Raw genomic sequence first — 12,037 nt, 5'->3', positions numbered from 1 at the left:
TTATTGTCACCAAAAACTCTCCCAGAGCTTTGCGGTTCTGAAAAGTTCAAGCCTGAACTTACTCTTGACCAGCTGATACCCGTTTGTTCTGGTTTCAGCAGCCTTTTTTGCCTGAAGTGGTTTATTTCCCTTCCTCATGGTTATCTCTACTGTCTTACAAGGAGCAATTGCATCCCTACCCTCTGGCTCCAGTCTTTATGGCCATGGTGCCTGTGGTGTTAACACCTCAATGCACCTTCATGTTCAGATTGCTTCCCAGCTTTGTCATCAGCTGCCGTAATTACTCTTTTTTTTTTTTTTGTATGTAAGCCATTAATCAGTTAAAAATGAACCAGAAGACTGATTTTTGGGGTTTGTGTTTTCCTCAGTAACTTCCAAGGAGACTGCAGCTTTTTCTTTCTGTGCTGTCAGGCACCATCTCTTTTGGGCAGAATCTTTACTGCTGTCAGAATTCCTCTGTCTCCAAGTTTACACTTTTAATATGGAAAAGTATGTTTGTTGAATATCCAGATAGCTGAGACTTACTTGTATTTATTTTGAGCAAACTCTCTGTAACCAACCTGTTCTATTATGATCTCTTTGTAGCTTCATGTTCTGATTCTTCTTGGTCAGTGTTTGCTGAAATCTCGTGCTGTGGATGAGCTCTGTAGCCTTTCTTATATGTGGCAAGTCAGACTGGTTCATAGAAGTACTGGCACTGAAGTCCTGAAATGAATCTAACTCTTCTGCATTTTTAGAGGTTTGAATACAGTTGACTTCGAATTGAGTGTGGAGCAGTTGCATGTGTTGGTCTTGTTGGATGACTTAGAAGACAAAATGTTGCCTAAAAAACAGTGTATATTTTTCAAATGTTTGCCTGGTCATCTGTTTTCCCTCTGTTTAGTGGCAGCAGTGGAAGATACCCTTTGTTCCAAAAGCCAGGAAATGTGTTTTGACATAAAACTGGCCTTGGAAAATGTCTCAGTCTGGATGGACTGGCATTAACTGTCTGCAGAACTAAAGCTGAGCTGGGTGGGTAGGAGCTACCAGGGTAACTGGTGTTTCCTAGTACAGTTTGGTTTCTACAACACAATTTTGGCTGAAGTAGGTTGGAATTGAGCAGTTTTCCAATGGCATCATGTCCAAGGTCAGTATGTACAGTATGAAACTACCTGCCTGGTCCCTATTTCTGTTCCTCTGATAACATTATCCACAGAAGTCTTTAAGTGTCTGAAGGTTTTATCACTGGTTACATCCCTTGGCAGGTACCTGCTGGGCTCTAAATAAAACATTTGTATTTGCAGACTTTGCATCTTGGTTAAAATAAATTGTAAATGAAGTGATTTGTGTGAGAGGAGCACTCTTTGTTCTAACAACTTGCTAATGGAGTGGTGGGTTGTAGAAATGCTTTATGTTAGCTTTTGTGATACATTAATTTTCTGGGCACATGTTTGAAGAATATTTTTTTCATCTATTTTTTTAAGGAAAAACAGATAAATCTGAGTGTCTTTGGGGGTTTACTCATTTTTGAAGTTTGGGTTGTAGATTTCTGCATGAAACTTTCATGGTGTGAGGCTTGTGAAATTAGACAACATGCTTTTAAACAAGCCACCTCTGGGTAAAGTACATCTCTAATTACTGAGACTAAATTATGTGGCAAGTGAGCTTGTGTCTGAAGTAAATCTCCAGTTCAGTAATCTAAAATTAAATAATGATTAGCTTAATTGCTTCAGGATCATAAAAAACACTCTTAATAAAATATAGGGATTAAGTGTGTGTTCTGAGAGCAGATAATTGCTTCTGCTTCATTTTCAGTAACTTCTCTCAAGACAGGGTTTGGAGGTAAGAGAAGTAAAATAACCTTTTGTTATGCTGATTAGTAAAGCTAGGAAAAGTAGGCTAGTTGTTGTGTATGCAAGCCCTTTCTCCTTTCTGAATAGAAGCTGCAATTTCTCTATTAATGGTAAATTTAGAACACTTGCTTTTAATTTCATAGGTATGTGCCAGTTAGTTCCTCTGAAAGCAATAGCAGTTGGTACCTATGGAGCTGAGTGTAGTAGTATATGTGTGAAGAAGGATCAAGTAGGTTTTTTTTTCTCCAGGGAAAGGAAAAAGGCTCATAATTTTACTAAGAAGTGTTTGAGTTATTCATTACCTGGGTTGTTAGCTGCTTGTTTGCATTGCATTTTGCTTCTAAACAAAGTATTTTTACCTTCATTCATTGGAGAATGTCTTTTTTGCTTATAGGCAAATGAGAAAGCAAATCTCTTGAGACATAAGCAGTGGTACTTCCCTGGAGGGAGGAGATGGGGATTCTCCTGTTGCTCTGAGTGTTGCCAGGTGCCAGAAGTGGTCCCCAGTGGTGGTGGTAAGAAAGAAATCTTCCCCCACGTTTCTGTATTTGCGTTTTGTCTGTAGCAATATACTTTTGGGGAAAAAATGGGCATGCAAATCCTGTTCTTTTCATAGAGCTGCATGAACTGCTGGGAGAGGCGTCAGAAGTCTCCCACTCCGAGAATTTTAGTTTAGGAATGAAATCAGCACTTGAGGTTCTTGCTTCTGCTGTCTCATGTATGCTGTATCTGTTGGTAATCATTGCAGCAGAGATTTAACCATAAATAGACCTCCGTGGGACTCTAGAAATATTAATGTCTCCTCCTTCCTGTAATGTAGAAGAAGGGGAAATATGTGCTTAGAGTGCTTGAAGAACCTCCTTTATGGGGTTCATAGAAATCTCATCAGTGCTGACTGGGGTCATCTTAGGCTGCCCTTAATCTGAACATCTTTAAATTTTATCCAATAACGGGGTATGAAAATGTTAAGTGTATCAGCAAACTTCCTACTTTTTGCCCTTTTTTTTGTAGTCTGTCCTACAAGCAAAGTGGAAAGCTGCTGAGACCCCACTGACACAGCAGCAGAACAGTTTTTTTCAGGACAGGATCTTAAAACCTGTAGTTAGTGTCAGATGTTGACATTTTAATTATGATCTCTGATACCGTGCCCCTTCATGGGCTGTTAGTAGATCTTTTGGTAAGAAAATAATTTAATCTTGGTGATTTTGCAAAGGCCTGGATTATTGCTTTATTATTCTATGACTTCTCAAGGACTATTGTAGGACAAGAAGTCTCCCTAAAAATCTTGATTTCTCAAAGCTGTGATTCATAAAGCAGCATGTACAGGATCAGCCACAATCTGTGTTCAGGGCATGTATTGACCCTGTGCAAAGTTACATCTGTTTAAGATGTACATTTTCCTGCTGTAGAAGTGAAAGCATTGATCCCAGCTCATTCGGTGGGCAAATAGACACTTCCTGCAAGCCCAAAATATTCCTGGGTTAAAAATTTTGCCCCCAAAAATTAGCTATTGCAGCTGAACCTGGCTGACTGCCTGCAGCTTTGGTGTGTGGAGGGAGACCCAGTAGGTTGATTCATTAATGTAGCCTTGTCCCAGTGTCATGGTGACCAGCTGCTTTCAAAACTGGTTGTGTAAAATGTTTTTGCCTGGGCTCATTGACACTGGTGTAGGAGCAATGCCCCAGAAACACAAGAAAGCCTTTTTTAATGCATTTGCTGTTTTGTAGGATACTTTTCAACTTACATGGCTGCAATTTTTGCTTTTCTTGTTTGTGTACAAGGCTTGAAAATGCCATTGATGAGTTACTGAGAAGCTAAAATATGGGGGGGGGGGGGGGGGGGGGGGAGCAAGATTTTGAATTGTGGCAGCTCTTGAATTCTCAAGCTCTGCTGTTCAGAGAAGAGAAAATCTGAGTTTCTCATACCCTGCAGGGCTGCCAGGCCTGTTACCTGTGCCCTCGTGTGGTGCTGCCTGAGTGTCTTATCTTGGGTCACTAGAACCTGCAGCAAGGAATAATCTGGAAATTAAATGTTCTGAGTGAAGTGAATGGCCATGCTGGAAGCTGCATGTATTGAATAACCCCCTGAATAATTCCTTCAGCCTTTGCTTTCTTGATTGTCCAGGAGAGGCCACCAAGGTGGTGAGAGGGCTGGAGCACCTCCCCTGTGAGGAAAGGTTGAGAGAATTGGGATTATTCAGTCTGGAAGAGAGAAGATGGCCTTACTGTGGCCTTCCAGTGCCTAAAGGAAGGCTGCAAGAAAGTTGGAGAGAGATTATTTACAAGGGTCTGGAGTGACAGGACAAGGGGGAATGGCTTCAAACTGAAAGAAAGTAGGGTTAGATCAGATATTGGGAAGAAATTCTTCCCTGTGAGGGTGGTGAGACCCTGGCACAGGCTGTGCAGAGGAGTTGTTAATGTCCCATTCCTGGAAGTGTTTAAGGCCAGGTTGGATGGGGCTCTGAGCAACCTGGGATAGAAGCAGGTGTCCCTGCCCATGGCAGGGGCTTGGAACTGGATGATCTTCCAGCCCAAACCATCTTGTGATTCTGTGATCTGTCATCTGCTGCTGCTGTCCTTATTGTGTGTCTTCCTGGGGGGATTAATCTTTCTCAGACTTGTCAATGTTATAATTTGTAGAAATTTTTGGGAAAGTCAATTTTTGTATAAACTTAGTTGTGACCACAAAGAGGAAAACAAAATAATCTTTGGATTCATCAGGCTAGACCTGAAAGCAGCTCACAAAAGCAGGCATGGCAGTCACAGTTTCAAGAGTTTCTATAGTTCAGGCAATGAGAAATGTGAAGTATATTGGAAAACTAGTTACAGTCCCTCTTTTCATACTTAATTTACCAGGGTGGAGGCTGTGGTTAGGGTTCAAAGCCTTAAGACAGAGGCCTCTTCACTGGCAGAGTGATGTTCTGAAAAGCTGCTCCCAGAGATACGATCCCTGCTGTTAGTCTGCTGTGGTCTGGTTTTTAGGCAGAGTCAGTTTTGCACAACTTGCAGAAGTAATGCTCTCTCCTATCTGTTTTTAATAGATAGGGCACTGAGTCGTTGTACCTTCTATTTGGAGGAAGGGAGCATGACAGTGGTTTTTTTTCTGTAGCCCTCAGTTCTCCTGCTCTTCAAAAACTGCACCCCATTAAGCTTTGTGCCTCTTTCCCAGGGAAAGGGCAGCCTTTCCAAACAATGCTGGATACATTTATGGCTGGAACCCCACACTGTTCAGCCCTGCCAGGGTGGTCACTGCTCTGGGCCAGCACAGGATCCACTTCCAGCTGGGGGTATCTGCTGGAGGAACTCAAGGACCAGACTTCATGTCCTGGGGATGTTTATTTTGAGAAGAAAAAAATAATCCAAACTGAAAGTGCTTTCTTAGAAGCCATAATGGCATTTACTCTTTCATAATTGTTTTGAAAATGTCGATGTTGCTGTGGGAGCAATTGTTTTCGCATGTGTAAGTTGTGAAGGCCACACATTCAGGACCTTTGGCAGTACTTTCCAAAGCAGCAGAAAACACAGATTTAAATACAAATACTGTCACAGGATGTGTTTCAGGACAATATTGTTGTGCTTCAGCAGCAAGGCCACTTTTGATTCAAGGCTTCATTTGCCCAACCTCTGCACCTGTGCCTCCCTCTCCTGCTTGGTTGTGGTGTTCAAGTTTAATGGGATAAGCAATGCCCAAGAGTGAATCAGCCTGAGACTGAGGAGTTAAAGATTGCACAGCCAAATATACTTGTGATTGAAAATGGCTGATAAAGGACACCCCTCTAAAAAGCAGAACAAGCCCTGTTCCTGTGGGATGTAAAGGATAAGGATGGAGGAAGAGGCTCAGTGCACTGTGAGCTGGTGATGGGGCTGCTGGGCCCCTGTGGCACTGCAGGACCTGGCTGTGCTGGGGCATTTTTCAGATCACTTCTGGATACTCTTTGCCATGGCTTTGTGAGCTTTCAACTTGTCTGGTACAAAGGTATCTGGGTACTTTGGATCTGTGTTGCAAGATGAGAGCAAAAGGCCTAAGCATCTCCTTGTGCAGTTCTTTTTCCTGTGCTGAAGGTAATAACAATGCCATTTATTACTGTCTTGTGTGGCCTGGGTTCCCCAGTGTCTACAGAAATTATCTGCTTGATAAAGAGTTCTAAACCAAAATTGAAAAAAGAAACCCTCAAAACCCAACATAAACCTAAACAAAACCCCCAAACCCAACAGTTTAGCTTAAGATCTATCCCGTTGGTACAGGTGTGGGATGGGTAATAACTGTGAAAGCAGTTACACAAGCAAACCTTGAGGACAAGCTGACCTTAAGCATGAGTTTAGAGCAAGCCCCTAGTAGTGCCTGGGAGCAGAGACTTGGGAGCAGTCAGACAAACCAGGCATAGAAAAAGCTCCCAGTTGCCTGGAAGTAATGAACTTACTTACATAAAAATACTTCTGATTAATGCAGTGAAGTTTCAATTATTCCAGTTATTCTGAAATCTGGTTTATTACAGTAAAAATAAAAAGAATTTAAATAGAATTAATAAAAAGCAGTTCATGTTTAATGGGCTTAAAAGTGAACAAAATCTGCAGACTCAGGAGGCAATTATACATTGCTGAGTACATAGCATGAAGGTTCATGTTACATGTCTTGATTGGAGAAATATTGATTCTTTTAGATTAATTCTGGTAATTAGACTAGGCTGCTTGTTTGTTTATTTTAAGTGAAGCTAGCCTGGTTTGCTAGAGTCATTGTCTATAAATGTGTCCTATATTAACACATTGCCCTGAACTGCAGGCAGTTTGTAATACCCTTTAATATCTGATTTTTTTTGGCATATAATTGCAGATGAGATGAGGGTTATTCTGGCAGATAAAAATGAATCATAAGAGCATAAATGCTGCTTCTCAAACCACTACTCAGCCTGACTGAGGAGCTTTTGAAGAGCAGTGCTAAGCCAGCAGTGGTGACATCCATAATTTGAGTTTGGCACATAGGGGTCTTTTGAATATGAAGCTTTGGTGCAGTGAACTCCTCTTTTTACTAATTAGCTTCTAATTTTTAAAGTGACGTGGAGCAGTTTTTGAGTTGGCAGTCAAACTATTCTGAAGTGCTACAAGCTCCATGAGAAATGGGTGCTCACTTCTATACCACTAATTTCACATTCTGCATTTCTTCCAGTGCTTTATAACTGTGCCAGCAGGAAACAATCTCTGCTTCGGTGACTTTTTGTGTCTCTGACAGAAGTGGAAGCAATACAGAGGAATGTATGGAGATGCAGAAATTTCCACTCAGGCAGCTGCCCACCTGGCTGGGGTTGTGATCACTAAGAGATCTCCTGGTCAGATTATTATCACTATTTGTGGCACTTGTAGGACTGAAAAAGTACTCACAGTGGCAGAATATTTTAATGTCTTTGTCTGGGTCTGGCAAAGCCAGTTTACATGAGACCATGACAAAGAGAGCAGAGAGCATCTGTGACAATTCCCAAAGTTTCAGTATCAGCTGTGGAACAGCCAGCCCCCGTGCAATGTTGCTGTCTGAATGTTGCTTGTGGAAGGCAAGCGTGTGTTTCTAGTGGGCCAGTCATTCCCAGGATTCCTGCAGCCCTCAGTAAAAGGGTATTTAGGTCATGTCTCTCTCAAACATTGCATTAAAAGGCCACTGTTCAGCAGAGGCTGAACAAGGGAAACTGAATCGTGACAGGGCTGACCAGTCCTGGATTTGTGATCTTTGTTGGCAGCATCTTTCAAAGACTCTGCGTGTTACCACAGAAGGGTCCCCTGCTCTGCAGAATCCAGAATGGCTTAAATTAACTATATATGCTGCTAGAGGCCTACTTAGCAATAGAATGCCAAAGCCACCCAGGAGATGGGAGATCTTAAGAAAAGGTGAGAGCTGTAGATGTTTCTTTCAGGTTTTTGTCCAACGTGGATTTTAAAGACAGATGGGATGTTTATAGACTGGCTGCTGTTTAGTTTCCCAGCTGAGTGGCCAACAAAAGCCTTAACTTTAACAATGTACAGCCTTCCCACTTCTAAGTTAATTTTTTTTAATTGTGGGAAATTTCATTTGTAAAGAGTTCTGGTTGTAATTTATAAAGATTTCACCACGTGCAGAAGTGCACACTTATGTGCATGCAGTTCAGCTTTGTATTCAAAATGTGATCTTTAAATTTGCACAGGAGAAGGGTTTTTTCTTTTTGTGGTGACTTGTTTTGGGGGTTTGAGTGTTTTTTATTGTTGGGTGGGGAGGTCACTGTAAGGTTGTATGGTGTGTGGCTGCTGCCAGTATTGGTATTGAGACCAGAAGGGGCTGGTGTGATCTTGACAGAAAACACAGAACAATAAAACTTTGTTCAGCATGTATTTGTTTTTTGCTATCAGTCTGCTTGATAAGTCTGGTCTGTCTTCTTAGGAAGATAGCTGCTTTTGTGTATATGCAAAAAGAGATCTGACCACAGGGGTAATTATGGATTCAGGCTGGTAACAGCCTTGTGAAATATTTGTCAGTGAAATAACCCAAAAGAAGAATAGATGTCTTGTTCAGGAATGAACAAGCTGCTGATGGCAGTCAGAGTGACATCAAAGAGAGTAGAAGTTGGATCCCATACAAGGAGGAAGAGGGCGATTTGGGTCTCTGCCCTCCTGTACAGCTCTTCCTTTCTTGCTTTTTTCCTCTTTGGGCCATAAACAGCTGCTGCACAGCCATGTGTGAGCAGTGTGAATGCACTGAGCAGGATCCAGCTCCCTACCCACTGTAATTCAGGCTGCCAGTTCAGCTCACTGAACTTACTGAGAAACCATTTGCTTGTGTACCTGCTGCATTTTCAGGTCTAATTTTTCACCTCTTATTTGTTCTTGACTGCAAATCAGTGGGTTTTATCTGAAGCTGCCCTGGTGACACTGACTCAGCAGAACACCTGCTTTTGGTGTTAGTATTTTTGCTTCTCTGTCTCCCCTGTGATGAAGATCTGAAACATTTAGATTTGGAAGAATGGTGGCTTTTGTCTTCAGTCCCTCTCCACATGGCCTCTGTCTCCTTCCAGGCTCAAACCATAGAAAGTTTGATGCTTAAAGCATAGTCTTCCTATACAGAAATGTATTGATGAGATATATTTGTCCATGTGACAAATGTCAGCCTGGTGACAGAAGGCTAGTTGGTCTTTCTCACTTGTCACAGATGTGTCAGAAAGACTGGGGACTGTAAAGTCAAAATTACATGGCATTATATTCTGCTTCTCAGTTTTAGGGCTGCCTTTCTCCATTGCTGGTAAGTTGTGAACAGTTCCCACTTTGGAGGTACATTTGTAGGTGAGATCATGCAAATGCTCTTCTGGAGATTTTTTTAGGCTTAGTATAGCAGGGCACTGGCAGGGGAAAACTTTCCTGATGTCTCTTTTGGGTCTTGCAGCTGTGATTCCCACAGCATGTGGATAGCTCTGGTGTCACCTGAGGCCTTTGCTTTACCCTGTTCATCTTATTTTTTTAATAATCATAAAAATAATAAATAGTCCTATTTAATCTTTTCCATCTTGGCAGTACAGCTCGTGGTAGCAAACTCTGGAGCAGAGGCACGAGGTATAAATGAATGAAGGGGATGTGCCGAGCCCTGTGTTTGTGCCCAAGCTGGCTCTTAGGAGCTGGTGGCTTTGCCTCTGGTCACACTGATTCAGGAGGTTGTGTGTTTGCCTCTGGTCACACTGATTCAGGAGCTGGTGGCTTTGCCTCTGGTCACACTGATTCAGGAGCTGGTGGCTTTGCCTCTGGTCACACTGATTCAGGAGCTGGTGGCTTTGCCTCTGGTCACACTGATTCAGGAGCTGGTGGCTTTGCCTCTGGTCACACTGATTCAGGAGCTGGTGGCTTTGCCTCTGGTCACACTGATGCAGGAGGTTGTGTGTTTGTCTCTGGTCACACTGGCTCAGGAGGTGGTGGCTTTGTCTCTGGTCACACTGATTCAGGAGGTGGTAGCTTTGCCACCAGACAGCCCCAGGAGCTTTCCTGCCCCTGCCTGTTCACTTGCATCAGGGATCCTGCATTACTATGGATCAGAGAGCAAATCACACTGCTCCTCTTCTGCAGAAGATAGTGTTTTATACCTGAAATTTGAAGCAGCTCAGCACTTCTTGAAAGACAGAGTTTGCATTTCTTCCCAGTTAGTGCTCAGTACTTCAAAGGGAAGCTTTGAACCTGGGCAGGGCCTCGCAGGCATGAATACAGTGCTTGCTGAGACTCTGGGTAGCAGCAGTCAGAGGCTTCTCCTTGTTCAGCCATAGCACATTTGCACGCAGACAGATGTCTCCTGGCTGGCTCTTTCTGTCATATGTTTGAGGCTTAATTTTTTTTTCCTGCATAATTTTCCATCCAGAAAGCAAAGTATATCATTCTCCCTATAACGCTTATCTGCAGATGAGACTCTTTCGTTTATCCTTTATTTTGCATCCCTGTTTTAACAAGTGATGGGCCTGTGCCACAAAGCATTTTCCAGATTCACCCAATCTGTCTAGCAGGTGGCTCCCTAGGTTTCACAGCTTGGTGTGTAAATGCATTTAACACTCCCGAAGTTTCTTTTGTAGTTTATTTTTATCTGAATACAAAGGATGAATTCCCATTTGTCTTGAAAATTCAACCACTTGGAGTGAAGAGGAGCATTTTATGTCGTCTTAGAGATGAGTAGACAATACTGAGGTTTTTTCTTAATCATCAGAGACTAAGATTGGCAGCATTTTGTAATTATATAACATTGATCTATTTTATACGTTGCAAGAGGCCTATTACTCAAATAATTTTGTACTAATAGGGCTTCTGTTAGATAACTCCTTTTCTGTTTGTTATGTAAGGGCTGGTATTACAGAATTGCTGTTTGAATACCAGCACTATAATTTTAGGGTAGCTTTTATAATAGAAATACCAAGTAAGCCTTGTTCCAAATATAGGCAATTATTCTAATATCGTAATTATTTTTTTTTCCAAATGAGGCCTCTTGATAATTGCTACTTTGGGTTTTGTTTTCATTTAAAAAATCACGATGCTGTCCTGTGCCCAGTCATAATCCATTATGTGCATTTTCTGTAATGAATGTTGTGCATTGGGAAAGTATTGATCAGCAGTCCTGGAAACGGGTAATTGAGCTTCACCTACAAAAACATTGCAAGTGCCAGTTTAGTGACTCTGCATGTCCAAAACCCTCCTGTCTTCTTTGAATTGTGTGTATGTTTGTCTCTTGGGCTTTGGGATTTCTTTTGATGTAATTTGATATAACCTTATTTCTCCAGTTGAGAACAGAAGCAGTGTGAGCAGTCTCAAAATGAGATTGGGGAACACAATCAGTAAAAATTCCTTTGGAGCCCACAGAAACTGATTCTTCCTAAGCAAGGAATTTAGTTGCAAGCTATCTCCTTCACTGACAAAGATGTAGATAGTAGTAAGACTTTTATCTGTGTACTCACTTAAGAAATGCTGTTGAGCTATGGGTGAGGTTGCAAAAGGTTTTACAGCAGACCTGGACGGTGTGCAGGGTATAAGGGGGCAGGAGGACCTATTGACTTGGTGCATGGAGAGCACCTGAAATTTTCCTTTATTTCATGAATGCTGTGGTGCTTCTGTCCTGGTTTTCCACTGGACCCTTACTCACCGCACTTTCTGGAGTATGTTGTATTTAATTTGTGTGTGCTTTAAACTCAGAGGCGGTTTTCACATTGTTTTTCCACCCAGCTCTGCTAAACCAGATATAAGCTCCTATTTGTCTGTGACGTTTAAATTCACAGCCTCCATTTTTTTTTTTTTTCCTTTTTGGCCAAATTATTCTAAGCATTGTCTGTTTCTTTGAATGTAAAAACTTTCTATCTGTTGCATCTTAAGTGGTTTTGTGCTGCCTCTTTCAACTTCTTTGATGTCTTCTTCTAATGTGACTCTACTTCCAGGGCAGCCAGGGGTTTAAGAGGCATTTATACCATGCCTTAACTCTCTGTAGTGCTAAGTTTGGTCAAAAAATGGGAGTGTCAGGGGCCTGTGACTACCACTTGAGTATTATCTTTGGCATTTAAGCTAGATTTTGTTAGGATTTTATTTCTTTAGAGGCCTAACTCTGACCAGGTGAGTTATGCCAGTTAAAGCTGCGTCTTCACAGAGGGCTATGTTGATGAATGCGAATCACTCTTCAGTCTGACTGTTGTGTCCCTGTACAGATGTGCCCTCAAGTCTCTTTATCTGAACTGTCCA

At 41.9% G+C, this 12,037-nt stretch overlaps 1 protein-coding gene across 3 annotated transcripts in view; it reads left to right on the top strand.

Moving 5' to 3' along the window:
• The window catches only part of AGPAT3 (1-acylglycerol-3-phosphate O-acyltransferase 3), a 96,569-nt gene that overhangs the window by 36,629 nt on the left and 47,903 nt on the right, over positions 1–12,037 (top strand). Inside the window, exon 2 of one of the 3 annotated variants that reach the window (XM_048289993.1) lies at positions 2,227–2,347. The exons of the other annotated variants lie outside the window; for them this stretch is intronic. The gene's annotated coding sequence lies outside the window, so the exon portion shown is untranslated. The remainder of the gene's footprint in view (positions 1–2,226; positions 2,348–12,037) is intronic. 3 annotated transcript variants of the gene reach the window in all.

The sequence above is a fragment of the Corvus hawaiiensis genome, chromosome 2 (assembly GCF_020740725.1).
Source record: "Corvus hawaiiensis isolate bCorHaw1 chromosome 2, bCorHaw1.pri.cur, whole genome shotgun sequence".
In the NCBI taxonomy this organism is placed as follows: Eukaryota; Metazoa; Chordata; class Aves; order Passeriformes; family Corvidae; genus Corvus; species Corvus hawaiiensis.
This window is presented reverse-complemented; position numbering and strand designations above follow the sequence as displayed.